Consider the following 6,078-nt stretch of genomic DNA (forward strand, 5'->3'; position numbering starts at 1 on the left):
GGTATCAACTGATATGCATAATAAAGAAAATAACAAGCAGCACTAATCATGCGTACAGTCTCCTGATACAAGAAGGATAAATGCAACTGAAACAAAACAGGAGAAAACTGTACTAACCAGGACCAAGGTATAAGTACAGCAGGTCGTCAGACCGAGAGTGTCATAAATCCTGTATGCATGTCAATCATATACATCCATATAAATGCAGAAAATAAATGCAGTAAACACAAGCAATAAATGCATCATGCATATGATGCAAATGTCATGATCACCCTTGACGCCAGTCAGTCATCTCACACACAATGGTGAGACCGAGTGAGTAGGGCTATGACAACCGTGCACTCTGCCATCACTGCTCCTGATGAGTGATCGTGTGGACGGGATGTTGTCGGAGTACACACATACTCCTACCCCAAATCATAAATGGGGGAGCGCAATGCTCTCAACTCCCGGTACACCATGACGAGGAGGGATCCCGGCGTGCTACCACGCTGCAGTACACTACCCATGAGCGTCCCAGCGGAGCACCACCGAGCAAACTGACGTGCTACCACGCTGCGTCGCACTACCCCTGAGCGGACCAATGGAGCACCGACAGTGATGAGACTGGCGATGTGCTCAACAATAATGGAGCAGACTATCGCGCAGCATACAATCATGCGAATGATGCATGACTCTAAGCATGGCAAAAATCCTGAACAGCATAGCAATAACCATATATATAAATATAAAATGTGTACCACAGGACAATGAATCAAATCAAAGGTACACAGATCAGATAGGGTATCAAATAAACCCTAGGTCCTGAACATAATATATAACATGGTTGTGTCACTACCTCTATAAGCATGTATGATCAGGTAAATACTAATATGATGTGCATAAAAATAAACAAACAAGCATGTAACAGATCGGGTAGTGATCAACCGAAGCAAATGAGAAATACAATCATTGTTATATGTTAAAAACATTATTATGCATATCAAATGACATAAAGTCAAAGTACCCGCCTCCAATAGGAAAGTCCAATCTGGTCCAAATACGACGTCAAGATACTCGTCTCGCATCAAAGGCCTGTGTCACCAATACATATGCATTTTATCTTGCTAATTCCTATAAATAGCTAAATAAAAATCTCTTACACTAAATTATGGACAAACCATAATTAACACAATAACATAAACCTAATCCACAATCCACCATTAGATCAAGAATCCAAACTTAATTCCATTTACACATGATTACACATCTACATTGTAACGACCACCCTTATTACTACCACTACTACTCTCTAAGAGTAACCGTTACTTATCTACTAACTCTTCTTAACCGGTTTATTAAAAATCTCTAGGAAAACCCTACCGAAAAATTTCGGCAGAATCTCCCTTGTACCGGTGACCATTTCCCATAATACAAGCATAATATACTCAGCCACAGGCGGCTGGAACATATATCTTCACAACCACGCAGTATAATATCACAAATAAAAGAAAGAAACTACCCTATCAATAGCAAACATCAATATCACTCCATCAATAGAACCCAACTACAAACGCGGAATAAACTTAAATACAATATTGACTCATAATAGCATTAAAAGAAAACTAAAGAACTCTAAACAGAAATGTCTTAATAATTCCTTAGCAAACTCTTGATCTCCCCATAATCCAGCCATCACACACCTTCATCACCACCACCTTGTCGCCTTCCTTGCTAAATCTTTTCCTTTCCTTTATCTGCAGTAGGAGGAAGTGCAGTCTATAAGCATAAAGCTTAGTGAGCGCTATCTACTCACAAAAACTCGATATGCATGTATATAAATAAAAACATGCTAAAACTGAATGCTAACATATAAAACTACTCATGCTCATATATAGCAAAGGAATCATGCTAACTGAAATACTAAACATGTGTAGCTCATCATGCTCATAAACCAATAAAAGAAGCATACTAAACATGTAAAACTACTAAACATGTAAAGATACTAAACATGTAAAACTACTGAACATGTAAAACTACTAAACATGTAAAGCTAAACATGTAAAGCTAAACATACTGAATAATCTAGTAGCAAGGAAACAATTGAAACTACTACTGCATGCTTCAAACAACAAGAAACTAACTTCCTAATTTTAAACATATTTGAAGCTTGTTTCATTTGTTTCAAAACTTATACTTTAATACTTCAAAATAATAATCAACTTCTTTTGGGCCCGGCATTGTACCACTTTGCGCGCATTCTTAATAAGAATCGAGGTAGCTAATCCCGAAACTACTAAGATACTTCTAGGCCTTGTGCCTAGGGGAAACTTGGAGCCCATCCCTTGGACCTTGTGTCCGGTACATGCCCTTTAAAAAGTAAAATACTTTCTTTTTAACTATAACTTCTTTATACTTGCCCTTACTTGGCATTTAAGAAAACACCTTGTGTGCGCTTTTGATATTCAATCTTCTGGAATTGAAATCAAGTCTAGACCTTGGTCTTTCTTACTTATAGTTACTCAAAGACAGAAACTCATGCTTAGGTAAAAGCAAAGAAACTAATAATTGCATGCTCAAGATATTCTAATAACAAAAGAGACTAGAAAGTATCACCGTGCACATCTAATGGCAAAGGAAACTGATCATGCTTAATTATTAGCAAATGGAAAATTTCTCATGCTTTACTAACAACAAACGAAAACTAAACAGCAAGGAAATAATCTAAACAGCATAGGAAAAACCTAAAATTGAGGTTCATGGCAGCATAACAAGGAAATCTAAATCAGGAAATCTAAATCTGAAATGCTAACTATAAGGGCTGTTCAAACTTAAATCTAACAGCAATAAAGAAAACTAACTACATGCTCAAAATTTAATCAAACTATCTTATGTTCATTGCTTATTAAAATAGCAGATGAAACTAAAGATAAATCTACTCAATCAAAACCTGTTCAAAAACCAACAGCAGTAACGTTAGCAAGGAAGAATCAAAACTAAGATACTGCACATTCCCAACTGATAGAAACGAAAACTTCTGTACACGTACACATGATAACTAACATAGGCTATTGTTAAGGAACTAAAGGAAACATGGAAAACTACCCAAGGAGGAGGGATGTTCTAAGCTCCAAATAAAACTGCCGTATCTGTAGAAATACACCAAAGAAAGGCTATTCTATACTCCAATTGGAGTTGTCCATATCTACTGCAAATACCACAGAAAGTAAGACTGTTCATGCCTACTGCTACACAAAAAAAAAAAACTAGATGTTTGATACAAAAATCTGGATTTGCTTGACACTTGGCTGTTCTCTTTCATTGTAGCAAGGAGAAAGAAAGAATAAAATCTAAAACTGAGATAAACAAATCTATCTCCTTTCATGCTCACTGCCTAAACAACACAACCAAAATTTTCAAGGTTATATATAATCCGATCAACACTTATATAACAATGTTTCAAATACCATTGTCTTAACAAAGTTCCTTTAGAAAACTTATCTAGTGAAGGGGTGCCTACACTGCATCTAGTTATGGCTGCACAAAATTATGCTATAGAGCTTGTCAAAATCCAAATCCGAACAAAAAACCTCTTCATCTTCCTTAACCCCTCACGGCAGAAAACAAAAATCCCTTATCATGCTTCACATAAAACTCGAACAAAAAAAAGAACACCAAACGAATCGGAACTACTCCTACTGCAGGTGAGAAGCAACTCACCGAGATTTGCTTGGACTTACAACCGAGAAGAGAAGAGGCTTCTAGGGTTCCGACGAGACTCGAAATCGCAGCGCCTTCTTCACGTCTACGTGCTCTCCACGTCGAGAAGATCACGAGAATGTGAAGGATTCTCGGAGACAACCCTCCGCCGATCACCAGAGAAGAAACTAGGGTTTCTTCGGTTTCGCCCGAGAAGAAACGGCGCACGCGAGGAGGAGAAGAAAAAACAGGATTCGAGTTTCGGGAAAAGCCAAGTTCTCTTTTAAAACTAGGGTTTTATTTATCAACTATAACATATATATTTCTCGCTTCATACTTATTAACAAAACACTCGCAGCTCGGTTGGTTGGCTGCGTTCGGCTTGAGGCGTGGCTCGCGAGTTCAAAACTCGGCTGCAACCATTTTTTTCCTCCTATTTATTAACTACTGCTTAAATAGAATATTTCTCCTTCTTTAACAAGAAACACTTGCTGGATCAGTTGGTTAAGCGAATCTCTGCTTAACCCGAGGTCTGGGCTTCGAATCTCGACTTGGATAATTTTTTTTTGCCTAAATTTCTTTCGTTTAGTAAAAATACCAAACGACCTCCAAAAATTACGTAAAAATACTCTAAAAATTTCTAAAAATCTCTAGAATATTTTAAAGGTATTTTCAAATATTTTTATGGACTTTTAGAACTTTAAATAGGGAAAATTGGGTCGTTACATACATAATCAATCACCTAATTCAAACACATAAACAATTATGTATATACCAATTCCTACCTACATCAACATATATCATAATCATGTTCCTTACCTTAATTCACAGTCACTGGTTTGTACTGAAATCAAAGAGTTGCTGGCTGGAATTCGCTGTCGTTAAGGGTTGTTAGCTCCTGGAATTCTTCACTGTTCGGATCAGATGAAATCAAGATCGATAACCAATCAAGCAACAATTCTAATCAACAACCGAAGCTTACCTCCAAGATCCGACTAGGGCACAGCTCTGTGTCATCTTCGGCACTGTCGAGCAGAAACACAAGAAGGACTCGGCACTGTTTGCTCCTGTCTGAAACTAACCTGTGCAGAGGTAGCAGTGGACCAAGGCTAGGGCACAAACGCAAGCAATCTCCAGCGATGGTCGGCGCTACTCCGTGCGGCGGCGACCACGAATCTGGATCTAGGGCACGGCGTCGGCTGTAGGGCGTCACCGCTGCTCCGTGTGATGGCGGCGATGGCGGAGCGATGCAACAGGAGGGCGACAGTAGGTCGGTGGTGGCAGATCGTCGCCGGCGCTTGGGGAAGAGAAGCGTCGGCTGTGGCAGTCTCCACAGTGAGGGCGACGGGCAGAGGAGTAAGGAAGAAGGTGGAAAAGAAAGAGTCAGCAGAGACGAGGCTTGGCCGAGGGTTTGTACATGGGAGGGGGAGAAGAAAACCGCCTCGTGCGGTTAGGGCCTTCGTCGGGCGCGAGAGAAGAGGCTCGGCACAAGGAGGAGGTGTCGCGAGCCTTTAGGCACGGGCTTGGCGAGAGAAACAAAGAAGAAAAAAGAAAAAGAATTAGAAAAAGGAAAAGAAAAAAAGAAACTTTTCCTCGCTTAAATGGGTAGCCTGAACAGGCTTTTCCGGGCCCCGTTTTTATCCCCGTAAACTCGTCCATACGAGCTTCGAAAAATTCCTGAAAAATTTCCAAAAATTCTGAAAAATTCCCTTATCATTATTCGTCATTTTTTGATATTTTACAATATTACTACTACGTATCATGAGTGGTTGACCGATGATATGTACACCACAGGTGTGGTACTTGTCGAGGGACCTCCATATGTTGCATGGCCTAAGTCCATGGTTCTTGATGATGAAATTGAGGACCTACCTGCGGTCCTTTAGGTGGAGGAGCAGGCGATGCCGGGCACTCGGAGGTGGGAGTTGAGGCAGGTGTAGCAACCTCTTTTTTCTAGGCGGCTTGTGCTTCTTCCATATTGATGAATTTAGTTGCCCAATCAAGCAGTAGATCAATGTTCTTTGAAGGTCTTCTGGCCAAATCTTGAAAGAAGTAGTTATTGAAAAGCCCTTGAGAAAAAGCACTCACCAGAATTTTTGTGGTGGCTATGGGACTACCATAGCCAACTTATTGAATCTTTTAATATAAGCTCTAAGAGTCTCCTTGGACCCCTTCTTGAGCAAAAAAAGGCTCCAGGGGGTCTTATGGTAATGCTGATTGCTAGACAAGTGATGAAGAAAGACTTTACAAAAATCTTTGAAATGGTGAATGGAGTTGTCCGGCAGTCGCTTGAACCATCGTTGGGCCAAACTACCGAATATAGTGAGGAACATTCGACACTTTACACCATTTTTAAATTATTGAAGGAGGCAGCATTTCTAAATATATGGAGATGATCTT

General features: G+C 39.8%; 1 long non-coding RNA gene across 2 annotated transcripts; it reads right to left on the reverse strand.

Moving 5' to 3' along the window:
- Positions 1-1,669: 1,669 nt before the first annotated feature.
- LOC121982751 lies at positions 1,670-5,200 on the reverse strand. 2 transcript variants are annotated; one of them, XR_006112231.1, is made up of 3 exons: positions 4,661-5,200; positions 4,498-4,589; positions 1,670-1,736 (listed from the first exon to the last, which is right to left on the reverse strand). It is a non-coding gene; the product is annotated as an uncharacterized LOC121982751 (long non-coding RNA). The 2 variants fall into 2 exon arrangements; XR_006112230.1 differs by lacking the exon at positions 1,670-1,736 and having other exon boundaries at positions 4,490-4,589.
- Positions 5,201-6,078: the final 878 nt, after the last annotated feature.

Source organism: Zingiber officinale, chromosome 5A (assembly GCF_018446385.1).
Source record: "Zingiber officinale cultivar Zhangliang chromosome 5A, Zo_v1.1, whole genome shotgun sequence".
Taxonomy (NCBI): domain Eukaryota; kingdom Viridiplantae; phylum Streptophyta; class Magnoliopsida; order Zingiberales; family Zingiberaceae; genus Zingiber; species Zingiber officinale.